At 42.7% G+C, this 27559-nt stretch overlaps 1 protein-coding gene across 1 annotated transcript in view; it reads right to left on the bottom strand.

The window, feature by feature from the left end:
- The window catches only part of MYO16 (myosin XVI), a 532176-nt gene that overhangs the window by 374413 nt on the left and 130204 nt on the right, over window positions 1–27559 (bottom strand).

Here is a 27559-nt window from a genome sequence, read left to right as displayed (position 1 = left end):
ATTTTGTGCATTACGACTGGCCGTCTCTCTCTTCACCTTGAAACTCATTCCTAGATTTGTCAAGGCCATGGCCCATTACAGCCAGGCAAATTATTCAGAAAGGGGAACACACTTTTACAATTTAATATTTCAAAGGGCCTGGCTCATGCATCCTTGGTAGAGTAAAAATAAATACATAAAAAGAGAGAAGGGACGTCACTTGGTTCCTGTGTGCTTGAGTTCACCTACATTTTATTTTTTTTTTAAACTCATTAGGACCCATTGACTTTAAACAATAAGCATTTACACTTTGCACATTCAAATTCCCTTCACGCCATTACCCCTTGGCCCTGCTTCCATCATTCTCCCAAAGCCATTTATACCTAAATTAGTAATGTCAAGTAGATCAAAACAGATGCCACTCAGCAGAATAAATGCACAGCTGGAAAGTGACCTGCGTTTCCATCTGAACAGCAAAGGGGGACCGGGTAAGACATGAAATGACACAGGCCTTGGGAGACTGTGTCCACGCTCTGCCACTTGCTGTGAACTCCCTGAGGCCCAGCTATTCCCCAAAATGCGATCCCAGTTTCCACACTTACTAAAAGTTAATAAATCAGAGTTTCCATAAAAAGCCAGCGGTGCTTTTTCCACAGACATAGAACAAACCCAACAGCGACTCTTTAATTCCACTATTATACAGAACTGTACAAAATGACTCAAACTCACACCTGCCTGAGCATGTTATCTTTCCATTAACTTTCGCCATAATCTGGAAAGTTACCTGAATGTATCTTCTTTTCTAGGTCACCCCAAATCTTTTATATGTTTCAATATCTAGTTGGTTACCATCTGCCCCAACTCTAACCATATGTCACAGAAGGCAGACATAGTCACTCCTGGCCAGATTTCTCTCTGAGAAGGCCATCTCTTGCGTGGTGTGTGAGTGGGTATGAAGAGGAGACAGATCAGCTCTCTCCTGCAACACCGGGGGGTAACATGTGCAAGCAGAGACAACCCAGCCCAGTGAGTTGCCCATATGCCTTTCCTGAAATTGGAGCACCCTTTGTCCAAATCCCTCTCCTCAAGGAAGTCAGATGCACTCCTGTCTCTCTCTGACCAACAGCACTACTTCCCCTGATTCTTTGATCTTACAACCTGTTCGCTCCAGTCCTCTTACACAAAGAAGGTCCTACGTAGAAGCATGCCCACATCTGTTCATTTACCCAATGGCTTTCCCTTGATGATGTGCTTTTTTCATTTAAGCATGCAACTTAGATGTTCATAATATGAGTAGTTTGTCTTAAAAAAAAATATTTTAAAGAATTTCTCAAAGGTGTAGATCTTTTGGGATCATTTGTAATCCAGAATCATGTGGCTCATTCATTTGCAGACTCAGGTGTCTCTCTCATCAGCCATGAGGAGAAAAGGTCCAGAAAGGTGAGAACTCTGCCTGTCTTTTCTTCCCTGTGTTCCTAAGAACCACTCTGTTGCTCTGTGTAGATGCTCTTCTTTGCTCCCTTTCTTGGCCTCTCTGTACGTACTGATAGTAAATGGATGCACGTCCCGTTCCCTCACACACTTTCTACCCTTAATTTTAAAAAGTCTGCTCATGACAACAAAACGTTCATTAACTATGTTTACCAATGAGTTTCTCAGAAGAAAAATAGCATGTTTACCCTAATATTTATATGTTTAGCAAATGAAATTATTCAAAGTAGTGACTATTTGGTGTTCTGTAGTCTTTTTAACAAAGAACTTGTACTAGTGTGCTCATATTATACATAGTGAGGAATGGAACATTATACAAGTTAAAATGTGAGTAAAATGCTGTCAGATTTCGACACAGGATATACTACGCCCTTGTGGGGTGAGCCCCAAGTAATATAAATCATGGATGCGCTGGCCTTGGGGTTAGACAGATTTAACTATGAGGCCAAGCCCCACTAGAAAATATACTGGACTTCTCTCTATGCCTTAGTTTTCTGTCAGTAAAATAATCAACAATCATTGGACTCACGTCATGAGGGTATAGTGAGAATTAAAGGAACAACACAGATAGCGCAGTAACCATGCCTTCTGGTGCTGCATGAGGGTCACTAAATGATTTCTATTAGTATAATTACAATAAATCACAAACCTCTTAAACGATACCACTGAACATGGGTCTTAAGATTTATTCTACATTCTCTCAAAGTCCTCTGATTATAAATGTTGAATTTAAGTGTAGGACATAATTTAGCAATATTCATTGAAGGATGAGTGTACAAGTTATCAGGTAGGAAAAAGAGGGTGAAGAGGAGACTGTAGGAGATGATAGAAAAATGATAGCAAGGGGCTGAAGAGTCCCTTAGAAGCAGAAGATTGTGTATGACTTGGAGGAATCTGTTGTGGAGGGTATTTTACATCACACTACAGAATTCAGACATTATTTTGCGGCCAATGAAGAGGATCACAGGATTTTATGCAAAGAAGCAAGATCCTGTAGATAAGTGCTATGGACAGAATGTGTGTCCTCCCCTCCCCCCACCCCAAGCCAGTTCACATGTTGAAGCCTAATCCCCAAGGTGATGGTATCAGGAAGAGAAGAACGAAACAGCCATAATGGGATCAGTGCCCTCATAAGGGGATGAAGAGACTAGAGCTCTCTCTGCAAGATGAGGACACAAGGAGAAAAAGGTCATCAATACACCAGGAAGCTGGACATCACTAAGAGCCAGACCTGCTGGTGCCTTGACCCTGGAATTCCCAGGCTCTAGAACTCGGAAGAAGTATTAGGAGAAATAAATATTTTTAAGCCACCCAGGTTCTGGAGTATTTATTGCAGCAGCCTGAGCAGACAGAGACAGTGGGAGAAGGCAGAACAGGGCTGGACAGGGTCTCTTGCTCCCACTTGAGGTTCAAACCCTGAATGAAGGTACAGGCTCAGGTGAGGGGGTGAATCCCTGCAGTGAGGGTTTATGGCTCTGTTGCAGAGGATGCAGAATGGACAGACCAACCTGGGACACAATGGGAGTTGGAGCCACTGTCCCAGAAAGCGGGGTCTCCAACAACACTGACAGCTAAGGTGGGGCTGAGGCATCAGGTCTAGGGAGCCATTTACAAAGTGTAGGATGTGGATGGGTCATCTCCACAGGAGCAGGTGGGTCACAGCGGTGTGCTGGTGAACCCTCATGCACGGGTGGAGATGGAGATGTCTAGATGGTGGATAGTGGATGCATGGATGGATGGATGGATGGATGGAGATGCGTTTAAGAATTTACCGCACAATTAACTGATGTGAAGGCTAGGCAGCCCACAATTTGTTGTAAATTCCATAGAGTCAATTGATTTTCAGACAATAACTGTGATTTTCATTGAACTCTTGTATCCACAACCAACCTGTGATTAAAATGAATGACTGTGACATTGATGTGTGGTTGACATTTTCATTGATATTAATGAGTATGAGCCGGGGATCAGGGAAGTCTGGGTGGCAGGTCAAGTTCTGTCAATGTACAGCCTACAAACTCAAAATGAGTTCTACAGTTTTGAAGGGTGTATGAGGATAAAAAGCAACAACTAAAAAAAAAGAAACACAGAATTTCCCACTGTGGTCCAGCAGATTAAGAACTGGATGTGGGGTCCATGAGGATTCGGGTTCGATCCCTGGCGTTGCTGAGTGGGTTAAGGATTCCGTGTTGCCACAAGCTGCAGTGTAGGTCTCAGATGCGGCTCGAATCTGGCATTGCTGTGGCTCTGGTGTGGGCTAGCAGCTGCAGCTCCAATTCAACCCCTAGCCCGGGACTTCCCATATGCCGCGGGTACAGCTGCAAAAAAAAAAAAGAAAGAAAGAACAAAATCCCTAGAATGTGTAACACAGACTCTATGTGACCCCTAACATTTAACGTATTTACTATCTGACCCTTCACAGAAGATCTGCCGCTGCCTGAGTTAAGATTAAAGTGAAGCAGTGACAGATGTCAGGTCACGTGTTTATCAATGACCCGAGTGACATCTTTGCCGAATCAGATGTTAGTTTCTGAACAATACAATCATATGTTATCACTTTTTTTGTGCTATTCACAATATAGTGGCTACTGACAAAACACTTTTTTTTTTTTGTCTTTTTGTCTTTTCTAGGGCTGCACCCGTAGCATATGGAGGTTCCCAGGCTAGGGGTCCAATCGGAGCTACAGCTGCCAACCTATGTCAGAGCCACAGCAACGCGGGATCCGAGCCACATCTGCGACCTACACCACAGCTCATGGCAACGCCGGATCCTTAACCCACTGAGCGAGGCCAGGGATCGAACCCGCAACCTCATGTTCCTAGTCGGATTCATTAACCACTGCACCAAGATGGGAACTCCTCACAACACGTTTTTTAAGTATAACCTGCATCCTTTACATTTTCTCCATCACTTCTTTGATCCTAGACAATTAGTAAGGTCATCAATCAAGCCCTGGTTTGTATCACTTGCCAATTTTGGGGGTGTCGATTCTCCCACTGCGGTTGATCCCAAGCTACCCCCGTGGCCTCACTGAACCCAGGGCTGGGAGGAGATGTGACTTAGCTCATGATCTGGGGCGTTTCTGGCCGATGGACACAGATGGACACAGGAGATACCAAACTTTAATACCATGAAGGAGAGAAAAGCATAGTGAACTGATTAGGAAGTAGTGAGTTTTGAGCTCTCCCTGAGTGTTTATCACAATCTACTTAATTGCAAGTTTACATACTTTAGCTTTTACCATAGGTTTTGTTGGACTGTTTTACAAGCGGCTCACGAGTTCCTGGCACTTTAACATCCATCTCCCTGGGGCTGCGAGAGCATCTCCAGCACCTTACACGGAGTGGCCCTGGGGTGGGTAAGGAACACTGTCCCCCGAGGGTCCAGGAGTGAGAAGGACACAGCCCACAACGTGAGGGTGTCCTTCCCGCCTCGGTGAACAGGTGGATAAGCCCCAGCCCTTCCTTCATCCTGCCGGCCATCAGCCTCGGGGGAAGAGGAGGGGAAATTTGGTGTTTTCCTACCCTAGGAAGAAGGACCATTTTCTAAGGGCTCTTTCCATTATCAGGTAGAACTAAATTAGACCCACAGACTGGAGAGGGGCTGCTTTGCCCCGAATACCATGAGTTCAGAGCAAGAATAAGGCAAAATCAAATACTGACTAAAGAAAGCAACAATATATTCTTCACATATGCAAACTGTAGAGCGAGCTAAATTCTATGCCTCTGCTACGGGTTAAAAACTGGACATCGTAAGGTACCTGGATATAAAGATAAAATGAGAACAGATCACTTGCATAATAAGAACACACTGAGCTTCTCCATATATGCCGGCTCTGAGGCTGCCCTCAGTACTTTAGTGTAAGAATTACTTTGTTGGAGTTCCCTGGTGGCTCAGCAGGTTAAGGATCCAGCGTTACCACTGCAGCAGCTTGGGTTGCTGCTGTGGTGCAGGTTTGATCCCTGGCCTGGAGACTTTTGCATGCCACGGGGGCAGTGAAAAAGAAGTTACTTTGATTCTCCCAACTCTATGATACAGATGCTATACTTGTATTTGTAATAAGTGTATTTGTATCAATATACCTGATAAGAAAACTGAACTTTCTAAATTATGGAAAAGGAAACTGAGGCTCAGAGATTGTGCCATGTTCCCAGGCCGCAGGGTAGCACGTGGGAGCAGAACGACTCCAAGGATTGTGCTCTTTTTTTATTTTTTTCATTTTATATTGAAGTACAGTTGGTTTTCAGTGTTGGGTCAATTTCTGCGGTACAGCAAAGTGACTCAGTCATAAATTTATAGACCTTCTTTTTCTCGTATTACCTTCTATCATGTTCTGTCACAAGTGATTGGATATAGTTCCCTGTGCTGTGAGTAGGACCTCATGGGTGATCCATTCTAAATGGAATAGTTTGCATCTACTAACCCCAGACTCCCATCCGTCCCACTCCCTCCCCTTCCCCGTTGGCAGCCGCAAGTCTGCTCTCTATGTCTGTGAGTCTGTTTCTGTTCTGCAGACAGGTTCAACGGGGCCATGTTTCAGATTCCACATGTAAGTGATATCTTCCGGTGTTTGTCCTTCTCTTTCCGACTTACTTCACTTCCTTTGAGACTCTCGCTGCAAGAGGCTGTGTTCTTACCACGCAGAGGTCAGGATGCTTTAGGTCTCACGACACAGGAGAGCTGGAGGTTGAACAATGAAGGCATCCAGATCTATGTTGATGTCCTCATAGTTACTAATGCTGTCAGAAATCGCTCAAGTTTAGGTCCAAATACTTTCTCCAAAAAGGTATGGCTTCAGAGCAACCTTGTTACAAGCCAGTATGAACTGACAAGCCAATGCAGTGGCATACCACTCCTCTGAGTCTCTCTGTTACAGTAAAATCTGGGAGGAAACAGCCCAAGGAAACACAGCCATCTGGGGACCAAACAGAATAATGAAGCCTGGGCTTCCTTTTATAGCCTCGCTGCTTGGAACTGATTCAGCATTTATTGTATATTTGTGGCTTCAGCATCAAGCTGCCACAGAACTCCACCGAAATGTCTGGGGGTGGGGGGGGCAGGATGTGATATTTTAAAAGAAAACACTCCCTAAATTGTCAGCTATTGGGGTAAAAATGGATGAAACGACATCATGACATTTCGCCAAGGAGCTTTCATAGACTCTGAAGCTGTCTTTCCAGAATGTTCCCACCATCACCCACCACACCCAAACCCAACGGTCCACCCGGGAATCGTCACGGAAGGCTCTAGGGATGACCACAGCTCCTCTGTCCTAATGGCCTCGAGCACGCTGACGATAGTGCCTTGGCAGCACCTTGATGACAGCGAGTGCTTTGGCGATCCTGGGGGCTGGGGTGGACATCTGATTGGACGGTAACCACGACGACCCCAGCGCTTCTCAGACCAGCGGGTCTGCATTCGCAAAGACCTTCCGCTTCAAATGGACAGAGGACAGGCGGGGTGAAACTAAACGCTACCACGGCTCCTAAGCCGTGTCTTATTTAGACGCCCTGAGAAGTCATCTTCGGGAGAAAGGAAGGACAAATCCTGTGTCAAAATGTTAGCACAGAGTCCACCTGTTGAAGGGGAAGTGGGCCTTCTTTGCACAATCTGTGCGGTTAACCTCTTTTCTAATCGAAACGTTACAATGAATAGCAACCACAACAAAAGTCAGTGTCATTTTTTTTCCTCCAAGGATAATAGAAATATCATGTCAGGACTTCCAAAAAGGTAGGTGTGAGAACTTCTACGACAATTGATAATCCTCTAAGAAATGCCTTAAAAAGTTTATCCTAGCAACATGGATGGAACTAGAGACTCTCATACTAAGTGAAATAAGTCAGGAAGAGAAAGACAAATACCATATGCTATCACTTATGTCTGGAATCTAATATACGGCACAAATGAACCTTCCCACAGAAAAGAAACTCATGGACTTGGAGAACAGACTTGTGGTTGCCGAAGGGGAGCGGGAGGGGAAGCGAGCGGATGGACTGAGAATCTGGGGTTAATAGATGCAAACCATCGCCTTTGGAGTGGATAAGCAATGAGATCCTGCCGTATAGCACTGGGAACTATATCTAGTCACTTATGATGGAGCATGATAATGTGAGAAAAAAATGTCTACATGAATGTGTGACTGGGTCACCTTGCTGCATAGTAGAAAATTGACAGAACACTGTAAACCAGCTATAACAGAAAAAATAAAAATCATTATTTAAAAAAAGGATATAGAAAAGGAAATTCAGTTAAATGCATACACAAAAAAATGTATCATGTCTTTTGTCATCTATATGTCAATAAAGAAGGCAAGCAGAAAACAAGGATATACAAATTATGTTATCCACACCACAGAAATGCCACATCTGAACAAAATCATAATTCGAAAAGATGAATGCACCCCAGTGTTCACTGCAACACGAGTCACAGTAGCCAAGACATGGAAGCAACCTAAATGTCGATCCACAGTTGAATGAATTAAGATGTACTACATATATACAATGGAATACTACTCAGCCATAAAAAAGAATGGAATAATGCCATTTGCCCTGACATCGGTAAAGTAAGTCAGAAAGAGAAAGACAAATATCATACGATATCTTTTATATGTGGAATCTAAAATATGACAAAAATGAATTTATCTATGAAAACTTAAACAGACTCACAGACATAGAGAACAGACTTGTGGTTGCCGGCGGGGGGCGGGGGTGGGTAGGATGGATTGGCAGTTAGGGGTTAGCAGAGGCAAAATATTACATATAGAAAGGATAAACAGCAAGGTCCCGCTGTCTAGCACAGGGAACTATATTCAATATCTTGTGATAAACCATAATGGAAAAGAATAGATAGATATATATCCCTTTACTGCACAGCAGAAATTAACACGACATTGTAAATCAACTGTACTTCAGCGACACAAAAAACAGAAATGTCTGTTTTTAGAGAACACTGCGCAGCAGACAGATTTCCCGCCCCGCAGAGAACTCAGATCTTAGGACGCCTAACAAGGACTCGAGGAGGACTTTCTAAACAGCCTTTCCTCGTTCAGTGCTCCCCAACCAGCTTTGCCTACCAGGCTCTACCATGACATTGCAACGCTGCAGCCATCCTGCATGCCTGCCGCCGACTGGAGCCCATGAGGGACAGCAGGATCTTGTTAAAGCTGAGATTCTTCTCCCCCAAGAACTGGCTTTTCCACCGCTGGGGGTATTTCTCCCCCTGCCCCATGCTTTGGAATCATACTCTTGCCTACCTCCCGTTACTCTGATTTAGGAGTCTGGGGATGGGAAACCATGCATTTTAAAAGAAACACTCCGGAGGATCTGGTGCGAATGTCCCTCTAAGGACATTTTGGAAAAGGAAAAAAAAAAAAAAAAAAAAAACTGCTAAGATTTAGGATTTTACAGTTTCAGAAATTTACCTCCAAATGCCTCACTTGGAGCGATGGAACTAGTAAGCAGCAAATTGAACAATTCACGGCAGTTTCTTTCGTATTAATTTGACCATGAAAACTTAGCCCCCACGGCTGTATGTGCCGCACGCCCCTCCGAACACACAACTTGTCCTCAGTAAGCATGTGTGTCATCCAGCCTGCCTGACAGGAGACTTGGGGACCACCTAGAGGAGAGGGTCCCTCATGCACCTGCACCGGCGGGGGCGGGGCAGTCAGGTCAGGACGGAGCCTGGGCCAGTTATTCTCAACCCTCGCTATGCTTTAGAACAGCTATAGCAGAATTTCAGAAAGATACCAAAATACCCAGCTTCCGTCCCCAAATTCTTAACTCAGTCGGTCAAGGATATGCCCATCTCTCCCTAAGTTTTTTTTGTTTGTTTTTTGGTCTTTTTTTCCTGCACACGAGGCACATGAAGTTCCCAGACCAGGGGTTGAACACACCCCAGGCTACGCCACAGCCACAGCAACATGGGATTTGAGCTGCGTCTGCGACCTACACCACAGTTCACAGCAATGCCAGATCCTCAACCCACTAAGCAAGGCCAGGGATCGAACCTGCGTCCTTAAGGATGCTAGTCAGATTCAATTCCACTGAGCCGCAATGGGAACTCTTCTCTGTAAGTTTTTAAGGTCAAGGCACCTCAGTGAAGGGAGGCAGAATGGCCATCAGTGCCCAAAAGGCTGTGGAGCTGGTTTCCATTCCACCCATCGTAAGAGGGTCTGATAGATTGTGACCGTCCCAGGGAGAGCCTGCCTGAAATCTATACTCAGGTGAGTCGCTCAGTTGCACCTTGAGCGGTTACTTCTGATCTGCATCAGGTCCTCAGGCATCAACAGGACATTCAAGGATTTTATCAGCCACCCTCCTGGAAGAAGAGCCTGCTAAGGGGAAGGAATGGGGCCAGGGCTGCTTCAGGGTTCCAGCCTTAGCAAGGGAACTGCAGACGAATCTACTAGGTACACCCAGGAAGCAAGTGGAAGGAGGCCTATCTTAGCCACACTCACCCACCAGACTCCGGGCAGTTAAGACGAATTCCATTTTGCCTTGCCATAGGTTTGAGATTTCTGCTTTCCCGTGCAGCTTGGTGAAAACCGGATCTGACTAAAAGCCTGGAGATTGTAAGCCTGAAGTCCAAGATCCCTGCTGCCGGGGTGACCCAAATCCCCAGTCCCAAACCAACTGGGCAGCCAGGACCAGGAACGAAAATCTAGCGAGTATCTTTGATGTGCTAAAAACTATCTTAGAAGTTGAGGGTGTAGCAGAGAAAAAAATGGAAAAAGTCCTGCCTTCGTAGAGCTTATAATCTGGTGGGTTGGAGAAGACAGAAGACACACAAGAAGTAACTATATTCTAGAAGGATCTGTAGTTCTTCTCGAAGCAGTGGCTGAATATCCTGGATCAGTTATTTGACACTTAGTTGTTCAAATGTCAACTGTAACCCATCTCCTCTCTTCCTCTTTCAAGCACCTTACTGACCTGCGGCTGAAAAAGTATTCAGAAAACAGCTATAATCAAACTCGCCTGTTCTGTCGAAGTCTGATGCATATTGTTGTGGTATCTATACCTGGCGCTGAAATATGTTATATTTAGCCCCAAGAATGACCATTGAGAATAGTTTTCATTTCACAGGTGTAGTTTCTGGCCACTTGAAATGACTCCGCTGTTCAAATTCTGTCAGGACCCTGGACACCGCTTCTCAGAGTTTCCAACTCAGCATCCAAACACCGCCACCACCACCACCAAACACACTCTCCGAGCTGTCACTTGACTGCTATTTCCCAGGTTCTTAACGCAACCCCCACCTTTCTTTGTGAGTCTCATTAATCAGCACATTTTTCTTTTTTATACTCAGACATGCGCCCCATGAAGCATTTATAACTGTTGTCCCCAGAGAAGCTCGTGTTGAAAAATATGTGCCGTGTGACACATTAAGGGAGAGAGATAAATGCTGCCCCTTAGGAAATTATCAATTCCAATTTCAATACTTGCCAGAGGCTTCAGCAGGCAACAAAACCGAGGGAGCCCGCCCCTACCCAGGCGCTTGCTCATGACTACAGAAGCTGCCAGAAAAATCTATCTATCAGGGTTGCATCTTCACAGGAAACCACTGCCTACAAACGCAAAATCGACAGTATGTGATGTCGCGGCATGCTGCATACTTTATTTTAATGAACCCATTTCAGCTTGCATCTTAAACCCTTTGGAAAATCCAGGCCTGTGTACACAGGCGGTTAAGCTGGTGAGTACCAAACGCCCCTGTGAGTCTCAGAAAAGCCGAGGGGGTTCCTGTTTCACGGAAAATTGAGGAACTGTACGGTGTGTGAGACGGATCACATCCCACAAAAAGCAGGCACTCAAGAGGACTCTGCTCCTGGTGCCCACGTCTGCTTCAGCTTAAATCTATAAGGGGCATCTCCCCACTGGAGTCGTGATGTCGTTTAAAAATCCATCGTCAAATCTGAGGAAGAAATTCAAAAAGGCAGAGGCGAGGGTAAAATAAGTCAGGCCTCAGAGACATTTCAAAATGTTGTCCTTGAAAGAAGTGCCTTTCAGCTCAGAGACACTGATCATGAATCCGCTTTTGAACCTTTAAAGGGCACTTGGCTGTGGTCCTGCAGGCAGCCTCTAACCCAAGGTCTTGCCCCGCGCGGGGTGTGCCTTCCTCAAAATCCAGACCACGACACTGGTAACAGGCCGGGCTCTTTTTCTAGCCTATTTATGTTCATCAAATATATGACCAGCTATTAACGCAGAGGGCCAAAGTCAGCTCTCTTTAAACCCAAAATAAAAGTGATTTGGCTCGAAACTGGAATCGGTAAGCGAGTGACGGAAATGTCTGGAGAAGTACATCCTCTATCGCTTTGTTCTCAAGGTGAAATGAATCCTTGTAAAACAAACAGAAAGCAAAGTCCCAAATGATGAAGTGGTTTGTGCTAGAACTTTCTCTCTCTCTCCCTCTCTCTCTCCCTCTCTCTCTCTCTCCCTCTCCCTCTCTGTCTCTCTCTCTCTCTCTTTCTCTCTCCCTCTCACCCTCTCTCTCTCCCTCCCTCTCTCTCTTTCTCTCTCCCTCTCTCCTTCTCTCTCTCTGTCTCTCTCTCTCCCTCTCTCTCTCTGTCTCTCTCCCCCCCTCTCTCTCTCTGTCTCTCTCTCTCTGGGGAGGGTCTCTGTCTCTCTCTCTCTCCCTCTCTCCCTCTCTCTCCGTCTCTCTCTCTCCCTCCCTCTCTCTCTCTCTCTCCCTCTCTCCCTCCCTCTCTCCCTCTCTCTCTCTCTGTCTCTCTCTGGGGAGGGGTCTCTGTCTCTGTCTCTCTCTTGTTCTCCCCTCTCTACTTTTCTGCACTACTAGATCAGACCATGATGGGTCTCTGCTTTTCTTTCCACTATTTAAAATATAACCTACTAGGCAAAAAACGGGCAGACCACATAAAACGTAGATTCTTTCTGTAAGGAACAAGTGAAGTCAAGTCAAACACTTTCCAGCGCCTCACACGTAACTGGGATTCCATAATCAGCTCTTCTGGCCAACAGTTACCTGAACATAGGTAGAAACAGAACGATGCCAATATTGGGCAAGTCCATTTTAAATTCCAAAGGCTGATCTAATTTGGACAAGGGAGAAAGCAAACTGAAAAGCCTGTATAACTAAGTTTAATATCTTTCCCTGTTACAACTAATCAAACTCTGTAATGACAATAGGAATCATCATTTTCCAAACAGGGGAGAATGGTAGCCCAGGACGTATAAAAATGCGTATTACGTTGGGTAGAGCAGTGATAAAAGGTGAATATGAGAAGAGCTGTTATAGCTGAACTCAAACGCCCCCGCCCTCAATTTTCATTCTCATTCACCATGTGCCTTTGGGGGCTGTGATGCTATGGGTTAAATGGTGTTTTCTTTCAAAAATGAAAGAATGCCCCAAAAAAGTGTTAACTCTCATCAGAAGCTCTCAATCCTATGAGTATTAATTTATTAACCGAGAAGTGAAATCAGTTGACGGGGACACTGTCCTGTTCCCCAAAATAGTCCTGTGATGAATGGATGTTATGCAAATTTTATGTAAATCTCAGATTCAATGCCAACTTTGACATAGAAACTCAATTAAAAACAGTAAAAAGCATTTATTCTATGTTAGGAAGACCTTGTCCTTCCCAGAAGGAAATCCGTTAAACACCTACCCTGTTTAAGTTACTTAAGCGTCTTTTTTTTTTAGCATTTAACTAACTAACCCAGTTGCCATTTTGATTAAGTCCATGACACAAAATAAAATGCTCTGCGATTTTGATTTTCGATGCTCTTCTGCCTCACTGTGTTCTCATCACCTTGCAGGCTATGCAGGAGCAGGCTGGCGGATTTTTGTTCAGTCCTAACAAACACCGTTTTAAGATTATTCAAGGAACGTTCAGAGTTTTGGCCTGACACATACATTGCTCGTCACCGTTACAAGTTTCTGTCGACGGGATTGAAACCTTAGTTCCCAAGGCTGTAAAGAGTTTCATTTTTGTTCTACACTGGAACCTTGTCTCTTCAAATCATCAAAAAATATTTTTAGATTATCATCCCATACCCAAGCTGAGAAAAAAAGGGGGATTATTAATAACACCTTGTCAAAAAATTCTTATGAGCCAAAAACACCTCTGTGTGTAAAAAAAAAAAAAAAAAAAAAACGAAGTCCCAAACTAAGAAAAGCATAATATGTTGTTTCTTTTTTTAATTTTACTGGATCAAAAAGACTTAGCGCCTTGGAAACATGTGACACATTGTAAGCTTTCGTTCAGAGTGCAGTCGACAGGGAAGATAGGCAGCTTGCTAGAAGATTAAGGGATTAAAGAATTAGTGAAAAGGAAACAAAATGACACCCCAGTGGAATGAGATGACAACGGGGGCGGGGGGCAAAGAGATGCAGAGAGAGAGGAGGTAAAATGGTCCAGCAGCTGAGCCAAGTGATGAAGCTACCAGCTTCCACCAAGGAAAGGCCAAAGAGATGCATGTTCTATCAGCACTCCTCTCGGATAAAGCCTCCCCCACACAAAAGGCCAGACACACATGGCATTTTACAGCATGATTGTGTGTGTGTGTCAGAGAGAGAGAGAGACCCAACATCTTCCGCTAATATGCTTCTTCTAATTCTACTGATTACAATCAACCCTGATTCTCAAGTAGTTTAATTTAAAAATTGGTTTAATTATGTAGAATAAAATTTATAGACGACATGGAGGAAGACGTTCATGTGCGACAAAAGGTGACCGACACCTGTTCTCCAGAGAAACAAGTTGGTCCGATACATATTCATGTGCTGAGGTCATTCTCCACACACCTGTGTAGCATTCCAGTCTATCTACTTGCCTAATTCCTTAAAACGTTTCTAGTTTTTTCCTCTCAAAGGAGTTTTTGTTTAATCTTCTGACTTGATCTCACAAAAGGTGTCTTCTGGTTGCTGTTTTTCAAAAGACTTTTTTTCTTTGGTTATACTATAAAGATACTAAAAAAGTAAAAAGGTAACTGAGAATCAAGATTGAAAGAACTATGTGGTTAAAATATGTCTATAAAATAAGACTATAACCCAGAGCACAGATAAAGCGTAGCAGGAATGATAGGGCATATCTGTAAATCCTTTGTGCTGAACTGAGTTAACCGTCTAATTTTAATTTTTCAAATTACAGATCACTACAAAAGTAAAAACGAAAAACCTTATGCAATAAAGAGCATGATTTTGCACACTGGGGGCAATATATGTTACCAGTAGAACTTTCCTTCAAAGTTGACACTGTGAACATATTATGAGTTTATTTTTTATTTTATTTTTTTGTCTTCTTAGGGCGGAATCTACGGCATATGGAGGTTCCCTGGCTAGGGGTCTAAACGGAGCTGTAGCCACCTGCCTACACCACAGCCACAGCAACTTGGGATCCAAGCCACGTTTGTGACCTACACCACAGCTCACAGCAACGCCAGATCCTTAACCCACTGAGCAAGGCCAGGGATCGAACCTGCAACCTCATGGTTCCTACTTGGATTCGTTAACCACTGAGCCAAGACGGGAACTCCCATTTTATGAGTTTAAATGCTATGAACTGTAATTAATTTGTTTAATTCCGAAAGTCCCTTTTAAAACTATTTAGCCATTAATGTCATTTAAAATAAAATACATTTAAGGAACTTTGTTTTAAAAAGAAGGTTTAGATGAATGAAACAATTTTTGGATTAATTTCCTCATAGATGTGGAATTCAAACGATCAAGAGAGGTCAGTGTGTGTGCGTGTGTGTGTATGTGTGTGTGAGAGAGAAATGGAGAGAGAAACACAAACATAGGTCTTTTCCACCAGGCTCCAATCTTAGAGAAGACACAGCAGTACAGGTGGAAAGCCTTCCCTAGGGTGACTCCCCCATAACCCCACCTCTTGGTACCCATATTCCTTTATGACTCTCTCCCCTTGAGAGGCAGGACCTGTGACAACTTCTCACCAAAGTGCTGGGACATCAGTTTCATGACCCAGTCTTGATAACAGACCTGCCCTGGAGATGCTTTTGATATGGCCTCGTAACAGACTGAGCCAGGAGGTCATGTAGGGTCTAGGACCTGAGTCATCCTGCGAGAAGCCAGGGCCCTCAGTCCTTACAAAGAACTGGATTCTGTCAACCCAGTCCACTTAGAAGTGGGTTCTTCTCCAGTCAAGTCCCCAAAATGAGAAAACAGCCTTCCCTCACTGTGCTTTTAGCCTCCTGAGAAACCCAAGTAGCAGACTCAGTGGCAGACGCTGTGGCTGACTCCTGACCACAATACCCGAGAGATACTAAAAGTGTGCTTTACGGTGATAAGTTTGTGCTGATCTGTTACAGAGCAATAGAAAGCCAATCAAGCTAGCCTAAAGCAATTCATGAAGACAAATCTATTTAAGTCAAGGAAAACCTGTTTCATAATTTTTGAGTCTCTGTGGGACTTTGTGGACAATGGATGAGAAAAGAGAGAGAAAAGGAAGAAAGTAGTGGGATATTTTGGATGGCTTTTGGTTACAGAAATTTTATTTAGTGAGGGAACACATCACAGGCTGACAGAATAGAAGGAAGACTTTTAAGCAGAACTGGCACCCTAAAGAAAGCTGTGAGGGCAAGAAAATGTAAGAGGCAGCCTAAGAACCCTGGAGAGAAAAGTTAGAGAAGGAACTCCTGTTGTGTTGTACAAGAAACTAGAGATGGTGTAGGACACAGCAAGATCAAGTTACAAAAATCATATAGCATGGAAAGGGGTTTCATCCTGCCTGAAAAAAGGCAAGCAGGTGTCTAAGAGTGGGAATGGCAAAATCAGTAGGATCTTTTAGGAGCAGTTCTAAAGTATTGGTGTATATGAAATCAATTGGAGGAAGAAAACATCAAAAATACAAATATCAGGTACCAAAGAAGATATACGGATGGCCAACAGAGACATGAAGAGATGCTCAACACTGCCAGCTGTTAGAGAACATGCAAATCAAAATTACAATGAGGTATCACTTCACACCCATTATAAAAAATCAGAATGCCCATTATAAAAAATCTACAAACAATACATGCTGGAGAGGGTGCAGAGAAAAGGGAACCTTTATACACTGGTGGTGGGAAGGTAAATTGGTGCAGCCATTATGGAAAACAGTATGGAGATTCCTTTAAAAACTAAAAATAGAATTATCATATGATTGTACATTCCCACTCCTGGCTATATATCCTGAGAAAACAATAATTTGAAAAGATACATGCACTGCTCTGTTTATCTCAGCACTATTCACAATAGGCAAGACATGAAAACAACCTAAATGTCTATCAACAGAGGAGTGAATTAAGGAGATGTGGTACATATACACAATAGAATACTACACAGTCATAAAAAGAATGAAATAGTGCCATTTGCAGCAACATGGAGGGACCTAGAGATTATCACGCTAAGTGAAGTAAGTCAGACAGAGAAAGACAATGAAGTCAGACAGAGAAAGACAATGATTGTATGATATCACTTACATGTGGAAGCTAAAAAAGTGATACAAATGAACTTATATACAAAACAGAAATAGACTCACAGCCATAGAGAACAACCTTATGGTGACCAAAGAGGAACGAGAGGGAGGATAAATTATGAGTTTGGGATTAGCAGATGCAAACTACTAAAAACAAAATACATAACAAGGACCCACTGTAGAGCACAGGGAACTCTGCTCATTATCTTGTAATAACCTATAACAGAAAAAGGTCTGAAAAAATATATATAAAATAATATATATATAAAAGAATATTTATAAAATATAAATATATATCAAACTGAATCACTTTGCCATACTCTTGAACCTAACACAAAATTGTAAATCAACTCTACTTCAATAAAAAAAAATTTTAAGAAAAAAAAAGACCCCACCCACATCAATGGACAGATCCTCTAAACAGAAAATCAATAAGGCAACAGAGATCCTAAAGGACATAATAGAAAAATAAGACTTAATTGATATTTTCAGGACATTACATCCAAAAAAATGAGATGTACATTCTTCTCTAGTACACATGGAATATTCTCAAGGATCAATCACATACTGGGGCACAAAGCTAACCTCAACAAATTGAAGAGTATAGAAATTATTTCAAGTATCTTCTCTGACCACAATGGCATGAAACTAGAAATCAACCACAGGAAGAGAAATGAGAAAAAACTGACCATATGGAGACTAAACAGCATGCTACTAAAAAACTAATGGGTCAATGAGGAAATCAAGGAGGAAATTAAAAAACACTTCAGACAAATGGTAATGAAGACAGACTGAACTTCTTTGCAGAAGAGATGCTGACTCACAGACTTTGAAAAACTTATGGTCTTCAGAGGAGACAGTGGAGGGTGAGGGGATATGCTTGGGTTGTGGGATGGAAATCCTATGAAATTGGATTGTGATGATCATTATACAACTACAGATGTGATAAATTCATTGAGCAATAATAAATAAATAAAAATAAAGGAGATTGGCTAGTAAAGCAAAAAACAAACAAACAAAACAAAACCTATGGGGTGCCACAAAAGCAGTGCTCAGAGGGAAATTCATAGCAATACAGGCCTTCCTCAAAACAGAAGAAAAATCTCAAATTGACATCTTAACCCACCATCTAAATGAATTAGAAAAAGAACAAAACCTGAAGTCAGCAGAGGGAGGAAATCATAATAATCAAAGAAGAAATTAATAAAATAGAGATAAAAAAAACAACAGAAAAAAATCAATAAAACCAAGGGTTGGTTCTTTGAAAAGGTAAACAAAATTAACAAACCTCTAGCTAGACTCACCAAGAAGAGGAGAGAAAAAAACCCAAATAAACAAAATACAAAATGAAAAAGGAGAAGTCACAACTGATACTACAAAAACACAAAAAATCATTAGCGAATACTATGAACAATTGCGTGACAACAAATCTGACGACCTAGAAGAAATGGACAACTTTCTAGAGACCTACAGCCTTCAAAAACCAAATCAAGAAGAAACACATCAACTGAACAGACCAATCACTAGAAATGAAATTGAATATGTCATAAAAGCACTCCCTACAAATGAAAGCCCAGGACCAGATGGCTTCACAGGCGAATTCTACCAAACATACAAAGAGGTACTTATACCCATCCTCCTTAAACTTTTTCAAAAGGTTGAAGAAGAAGGTGCACTCCTAAAGATATTCTATGATGCCACCATCACCCTAATTCCAAAACCAGATAAAGATAACACCAAAAAAGAAAACTATAGGTCAATATCTTTGATGAATATATACGCAAAAATTCTCAACAAAATTTTAGCCAACCAAATCCAACAACATATCAAAAAGATCATACACCATGACCAGGTGGGATTCATCCCAGATGCACAAGGATGGTTCAACATATGCAAGTCAATCAATGTCATACACCACATTAACAAAAGAAAAGTCAAAAACCACATGATCATCTCAATAGATGCAGAAAAAGCATTTGACAGGGTCCAACATCCATTCATGATCAAAACTCTTACCTAAGTGAGTATAGAGGGAAAACACCTTACCATAATCAAAGCCATTTATGACAAACCCACAGCAAATACTCAATGGGGAAAAGCTGAAAGACTTCCCACTAAAATCTGGAATAATACAAGGATGCCCAGTCTCACCACTGTTATTCAACATAGTACTGGAACTCCTAGCCACAGCAATGAGACAAACAAAAGAAATTAAAGGCATCCAAATAGGACGAGAAGAGGTAAAACTGTCACTGTATGCAGATGACTTGATTCTATATATAGAAAATCCTAAGGACTCAATCCGAAAACTACCTGAACTGATCAACAGATTCAGCAAAGTAGCAGGATATTAAGATTAACATTCAGAAATCAGCCACATTTCTGTGTACTAACAATGAAATATTAGAAAAGGAATACAAAAATACAATACCTTTTAAAATTGCACCCCAAAAAATCAAATACCTGGGAATACACCTGACCAAGGAGGTGAAAGACTTATATGCTGAGAACTATAAAATATTAATCAAAGAAATTAAAGAAGATGTAAAGAAATGGAAAGATATTTCATGCTCATGGATTGGAAAAAACAATATTGTAAAAATGGCCATACTATCCAAAGCAATCTACAGATTCGATGCAATCCCTACCAACTTAACCATGACATTTTTCACAGAACTAGAACAATCAGTCCAATAATTTATATGGAACCACAAAAGACCCAGAATTGCCAAAGCAATTCTGAGGAACAAAAACGAAGCAGGAGGCATAATTCTCCAAGACTTCAGGCACTATTACAAAGCCACAGTCATCAAGACAGTGTGGGACTGGTACCAAAACAGACAGACAGACCCATGAAACAGAACAGAGAACCCAGAAATAAACCCTGACACCTACGGTCAATCCATCTGGGACAAAGGAGGCAAGAACATAAAATAGGAAAAAGACCATCTTTTCAGCAAGTATTGCTGGGAAACCTGGACGGCTGCGTGCAAATCAATGAAACTACAACACACCCTCACACCACGCACAAAAATAAATTCCAAGTGGCTCAAACACCTAAATATAAGACAAGACACCACCAAACTCCTGGAAGAGAACACAGCCAAAACATTCTCTGACATCAACCTTACAAAGGTTTTCTCAGGTCAGTCTCCCAAAGCAACAGAAATAAAAAAGAAACCAATGGGACCTCATCAAACTGACAAGCTTTTGCACAGCAAAGGAAACCAAAAAGAACACAAAAAGACACCTCACAGAATGCGAGAAAATAGTTTCAAATGATGCAACGGACTAGCCCTTAATCTCTAAAATATACAAGCAACTCATACAACTCAACAGCTAAGAAGCCAACGACCCAACTGAAAAATAGGCAAAAGACCTGACTAGACATTTCTCCAAGGAAGATACACAGATGGCCAACAAGCACATGAAAAAATGCTCAACATCCCTGAGGATCAGAGAAATGCAAATCAAAACGACCTTGAGATACCACCTCCCACCAGTCACAATGGCCATCATTAATAAGTCCACAAATAACAAATGCTGGAGGGGGTGTGGAGAAAAGGGAACCCTCCTGCAATGTTTAGTCTGAATGTAAGCGGGTACAACCACTATGGAGAACAGTATGGAGGTACCTTAGAAATCTACACACAGAACTACCATATGACCCAGCAATCCCACTCTTGGGCATATATCCAGATAAAACTTTCCTTTAAAAAGACACATGCACCCCCGCATGTTCATGGCAGCACTATTCACAATAGCCAAGGCATGGAAACAACCCAAATGTCCAATGACGAATGACTGGATTAGGAAGATGTGGTATATATACACAATGCAATACTATTCAGCCATAAAGAAGAACAAAAGAACGCCATTTGCAGCAACATGGATGGAACTAGAGACTCTCATCCTGAGTGAAGTAAGTCAGAAAGAGAACAACAAATACCATGTGATATCACTTATATCTGGGATCTAATATACGGCACACATGAACCTTTCCACAGAAAAGAAAATCATGGACTTGGAGAATAGACTCATGGTTGCCAAGGGGGAGGGGGAGGGAGTAGGGTGGATTGGGAGGTTGGGGTTAATAGATGCAAACTATTGCCTTTGGAATGGATTAGCAATGAGATCCTTCTGTGTAGCACTGGGAACTATGTCTAGCCACTTATGATGGAGCATGATAATGTGAGAAAAAAGAATGTATACATGTATGTGTAACTGGGTCACCATGCTGTATAGTAGGAAAAAAATGTACTGGGGAAATAACAATTGATTACAATTTTTAAAAATTTTACGAAAAAATATATAAATAAATCCAAAAATTAATGGTTAAAAAAAGAAAGAAAGAAACCGGGGAGGAGTTCATTATAATCATTCAAGAATAGCCAGATCTGTAATAACTCTGGCCTGGCCAATTCAATCCAGAATAAGAATGGCGCAAACATAAACATTAAGACAATATGGTGGTGGTTCCTATATTATTTGAACTTATCATTGATGTTCATTAAGTTATGGCTGGCTAAAACCAAGGAAATGAATGAGAAGAGTCAATGAGATTGCTTTATATGCCAGAAGAATGCTTTTCAACCAAGAGATGATGAAAAAGAATGGACTTTAGTTAACAAATGAGTCCAACATCCACATGCAGCCCTCTTTCCAGTTCTTGGAGAGGAAGTGAATTTGGAAGTAGGAGGGAAAAAAAGCTGTAAGTCACCTGTCAAATAAAAGAGCCAGCATTTCTTTTAACCATTGTGCAAGAGAGCAGAAATAAGGGAAAGAAGACTAAGCTGAGGAAAGGACAGAGCTGGCTGAGTCACTGTTGGTGCATTTCACCTTCCAAACCTTCCTCAAGCATCTGAAGCCTCACAGAAGCTCCTCAAAGACATTTCTGTTCTGTGTTGCATTGTACCCCTGTCGCAAGGCACGAGGCTTGACCTTTATAGTAGCAGATTTGGAGCGTATCTTGTGGAAGGCGCTGGACTTACTAAACTTAAAAATGTGGGTTTTAAACAATATTTGGAGAAAACTGTGGAAAATGAGCCGAGATCTGGCTCATGGACAGACTTGGTAAAGTCACTTGGGCCCATCCATCATTCATCACAATCTGTGAAAATACAGGGACAGCATCTGGCCCCACTGCAAAGTTGTTCAATATAGAATCTCATTTTGGAGATTGTTTCCATATCATGCTAGTCTCACCGTTCCTCAATTAATTGGTTCTTTTCTGCTCGAAAGGAAGCACCTAGAGCTGTGCTGGCCACAGAGGTGTCTCCAAGTTCAGTTTCATGCTGGGGGAACTTTTCCTCTTTGCTGCTATTGTGTTTTCATCTTTCACATTTCAGAGATTCTTTGCACGTGTGCGTTCATCCACTTTATAAGAAATGACCGTTAATAAAAAGAGAATAGGCAAGGATATGGGTTATTTGTCTGGGTTTAACAAAGATACACTTTTGACAATGAAAGTTTGTTGAATTCTTCACCAAATATAATCATTGCAAAAACAATCAAAAATGTCTGTTACTCATTAAGAGATCTTTATGAAGCTTTCAAGTAAGAGGATTTATTTTAACTAATGTAATACAGTCTCATCATAAAATCTGGGGCCTATTAAAATTATTAACTATTAATTCACTAGCATGGTCTTAAAAGTCTGTTTGTGACATTTAAAGGCCAAAAAACCCCACACATTTTTGCAATAACTACATTTACGATGATCCTCAGTCTATTTTTAAAGGTTCTCTGTGATAAAAATTGTGATGTAACATAAAATTTTTAAAATCAAGTCACGAACTATGACATGGCTAGCAGTTCTGAAAGCCATTTAAACCATGAAAATAAAATTCAGTTCGACTTCCAACAGCCAATCAACATTCTGTGTTCTTAAGGCTTATAACCTATAAAGTTTAAAACCACTGCAGTATTTTATGGCACTATTTGAGTCACACCTTCCTTGTAATAATTATGAGGTATAATAAATATAATGATAATGCTCATTTTCAGCGATCCCTAGATAGGTTAATAAGAAGACAGCTAGGGAGTTCCCGTGGTGGCGCAGTGGTGAACGAATCCGACTAGGAACCATGAGGTTGCGGGTTCGATCCCTGCCCTTGCTCAGTGGGTTAATGATCCAGGTTGCTGTGAGCTGTGGTGTAGGTCACAGATGCGGCTCGGATCCCGCGTTGCTGTGGCTCTGGCGTAGGCTGGTGGCTACAGCTCTGATTCGACCCCTAGCCTGGGAACCTCCATATGCCGTGGGAGCAGCCCAAGAAATGGCAAAAAGACAAAAAAAAAAAAAAGAAGAAGAAGACAGCTACAATTTAACTAGTATCTGCCTATGGTCCAACCCTTACAAGCTTATAAACTAGTATAACCACCATCTAACTGGTAGGCACCTCAAAACTCAAAAATGCTAAGTTGACTGGCATGATGCCTTCAAGTTAGACAAATACCCAGCAAGAAAGAGGCATAGCACACACCGCTGATTCCAAAACTTATCATCTTTTTACTAAGACATATTTTCAGAAAGCCTTTTACTAAAATTATACAGTTTCATAACCCCCTCAAATGGCAACCTGCATGGCAAGTTCGAGAGAAAGGAAGGAGTTAGGAGACTGTTCTGTGTCTAAGCTGATTTCTCCTTTTGGACTGAAAGTAATACGTATTTGAAGTTAAACTCATGAGAGGTTTGATCCTGAGACTTTCAAGGATCCGAGAGCAATTTTACGGCGCCTGTAGTTCTCACTCAGGCACATGGTTATTTTTATATAAAGAACTCACAGAATCCCAGCATGATGATATCAAGAGACGTTTTAAAGATGAAGCAATCCAAGTTTGTACGAAATGATAATGAGGAGGAGTGCAGCTTATGCTAATAAGACTACAGATTCACACTCACCCAACTATGACGGAGATACTGCTATGCAGATGAATAAACCACGGCAATGAGAGTTTTCAGTTAACCTGCCAACTTTTCCCCACCTCCCAAGGTAGTCTCTTCTGAATATTTCAAATCACTTCCTTCCATGGAGCTCAATTCTGTTTCAAACCCCTGGCCTTCTCTACCCAGCATCCCATAGTGAAAAAACACCGACGTCACTAGAAGTCATAGAAAGAGACAAATACCGTAGGATATCACTTGCATGTGGGATCTAAAGCATGGCACACAAGGACCCATCTACAAAACAGTGACAGACTCACAGACATGGAGGACAGACTTGAGGTCGCCAAGCAGAAAGAAGGGGGAGGGAGAGGGATGGACCGGGAGCTTGGGGTTCGCAGAGGCAACGAGGTCCTACTCGATCCAACTCTTGGGATAGAACATGACAGGAGACAACACAGGAAAGGGAGTGTATGCATCCATACGACTGAAGCCCTTTGCTGTGTAGCAGAAACAGACACAACACTGTCAATCAACTACACTTAAATAAAAAATAAAAAGAATAAGTTCTCCGTGGCAAAACCTGAAATTGAGCTGTTCTGTCCTGTCTGAGCTTCTCTGAGTCAAACCCCCTCATGTAAAATGGTTTCAGGCCCCTCACGGCTCTCAAAGTCCTGATGGGTTTCTCTGTATTTAAATGCACCAAGGCCCCCAAATTAAATTACATCACCCAGGCCTTCTGCCTCCCTTGTCTCAGAAATCCTGCTTCTCTTAATGCAGTCCTTGATTTGATTAATTGGCTCATCGCATGATTACAACAAACCACAGCTCCCAAAGGAGGTAACTGGTACTTTGGAGTTTACATTTGCCCTCATTACTTTTTCTGTTGGTGGATGAACTACGGTCACTCAAACCCATCACACTGTTTTCCGGCTCTCGTTCTACATTCGATGTGTTTTCCACTCACCCAGCTATAAATTTTGGAACCGTAAGTAGCCCGAAAATAACTGGTTTTGATGGATGAACGCAAGCTCCTAGAAAGCGACAGGAATTCTGAACCCTGGGGGTTGTGTAACGGCACCAGGGCCTGAGGTTCCAGGAAGAAACGCCCAGGCTGATGTGCTTCCACGAGAAGAAAGCGTCAACGCTGATTTCGCAGAAGAGTCTACGTGATTATTGTAATTATCCAGGGCCCCCCAAACCTGAGGCCATAGCCAGGTGAGGGACTCAACTACCACTTTTGCCACAGCTGTTTATCAAACCATAGGAGTAAACACTTGTCAGTCTAGCAACTCCACGGAGGAGCTGGATTTATCCTGCAGGTGTATTTTGCTGCGTATATATCTATGCTTAAGGCAGTGCATGCCTGAGCTTCTGAGTATTCTTCCACAGGGTAGAATCATTCATTATGTTACCAGACTCAGCCTGAAGTGATGTAACTCCCTTTATGATTTGAAAATCAGCAACGAAACCAAGGTTGGACCACATAAACCTGGCAGCTATTCTTGGTGAAAAACAGTTAAGCATTGGCATTTCATAGGATCAACCTACAGAAGTGGCCAGACATGAGATTCATAAACAAGTCACAGGACCAGTGTCGGCAGGTGGGATAAGCAGCATCCTTCTGAGATGCTACCTGGCCTTGGGTGTTCCCGTCTGGTTGAACCCCCCACAGCATGCAACCTCCATGTCCTTCCCAGCAAACTGATTCTATTCCTGGAAGCAGTAGACGGTGTACAGTTATGTACCTTATCTCGTCACTACCCTGCCGTCAGGCTCTTGGATATCCAAATAAACAACCAAATCATCCCAGACAAAGTGCTGCCGGTTCTCTTCTTGATAACTTCTGGCATTGATTTCATACAATGTCAAGAAGTTAGGGCTTTCCATGAGTGAAAATAAAAATGTAGGGGATTACTTTGATGCAAACATCTCACCGCATCTTTAACTTGGTTTTCTCTTTGGTGTAGGCCTTAAACAACCTGCAGCAATACCTGCCATCCCTCCTTCTGATTCCGAATTATCATATTCAGAATCCTAGGTCTGTTTCTGCTCTGTCTCCTGGAGCAGATGCTGATCATACTAGGGGACACTGTGCCTTATCTCATTTTGCTTCACCTATGAGGTTGACGGCAGCTCCTAGCTTCACATTATTATCTGAATATGCTTGCTTTCTTTCTCTTTCTTTCTTTCTTTCTTTCTTTCTTTCCTTTTCACTTTTTAGGGCTGCACCTGCAGCACATGGTCATTCCCAGGCTAGGGGTCAAACTGAAGCTGCAGCTGCTGGCCTACACCACAGCCACAGCAATGCAAGATAGGAGCCACATTTCCGACCTACACCATAGCTCATGGCAACGCCGAACCCTTAACCTACTGAACGAAGCCAGGGATCGAACCACATCCTCATGGATACTAGTCGGGTTCATTACTGCTGAACCACGACAGGAACTCCTGAATCTCTATTCTTTTTTTTTTTTTTTTTTGTTTTTTTTTTTGCTATTTCTTGGGCCGCTCCCGCGGCATATGGAGGTTCCCAGGCTAGGGGTCAAATCGGAGCTATAGCCACCGGCCTACGCCAGAGCCACAGCAATGCAGGATCCAAGCCACGTCTGCAACCTACACCACAGCTCACGGCAACGCTGGATCCTTAACCCACTGAGCAAGGGCAGGGACCAAACCTGCAACCTCATGGTTCCTAGTCGGATTCGTTAACCACTGCGCCACGACGGGAACTCCTGAATCTCTATTCTTGATGGGAGTCTTCTAGGCTTGGATCTTAAAAATCTGGTTTACTTCCTTTTAACATGTGACAGAGGCTTTTCCGTGTCTATGGAGATGTCTATTCAGAACGCCAGGGGCAAGAAGCATGACAGGTCCCACCTCCTGTATCTAAATGACACGGAGGCCGTGCTTCTCACACGAGAATGTGAGACAGGGTACTTACTGCTGCTGGTCCACCCCTAGACACGCCACCTCCCAGAAACAGCTCTGACCAAAGAACTACTCATCAGCCTCGTAGAGAATTTTCTTAGGACCACGTGACAACTTTTTCCACCAATTCCTGCAACTTTTCCTGCCAATCTCTGCTTCCTTCTCCTCTTCTGGCGTTAGAAGTTGCATTGTGTCTCTCAAAATTCGTATGCAGAAGTCTTAACCCCTCAGTAGCCCAGACTGTGACTGTACTTGGCAAAAGGGTCCCTAAAGAGGTGATGAAGGTTAAACAAGGTCATGAGAGGAACCCTAATCCAATATGACAGGCGCTGTTATAAGAAGAGGAGATTGGGATTCAGACACGCTGGGGTGGAGGGATGACCGCTTGAGGACCCAGTGAGGTGGCCATCTGCGAGCCAGGGACAGTTTCAGAAATAAGTGAACCTGCTGACCCCTTGACCTGGGATTTCCAGCCCTCAGGACTCTGAGAAACGCAGTTCTGTTTAGGGCACCCCGCCTGTGGTCCTTTGCTGGGGCAGCCTAAGCTCACTAACAACTGGGGCCACACCAGCATCACGCAAGCCTCCCCCAGCTGCCTCGGGGCTCTGCCCCTTTTCTCCTCGCTGCTGGCCCGTCCCTCCAAAATCTCCTGCACATCTAATTTCATCTTGTATCCACTTTCCAACGGCCCCAAGGTAACACAGTCTCCTTGAAATGAGAATTCAACCAAAATACATTTATGAATGGAACGGTGTCCTCCCCAAACCCACATGTTGCAGTCCTACCACTCAATACGACCGCATTTGGAGATGGGGCTTTTAAGGAGGTAACTAAAGTT

Source organism: Sus scrofa, chromosome 11 (assembly GCF_000003025.6).
Source record: "Sus scrofa isolate TJ Tabasco breed Duroc chromosome 11, Sscrofa11.1, whole genome shotgun sequence".
In the NCBI taxonomy this organism is placed as follows: domain Eukaryota; kingdom Metazoa; phylum Chordata; class Mammalia; order Artiodactyla; family Suidae; genus Sus; species Sus scrofa.
This window is presented reverse-complemented; position numbering and strand designations above follow the sequence as displayed.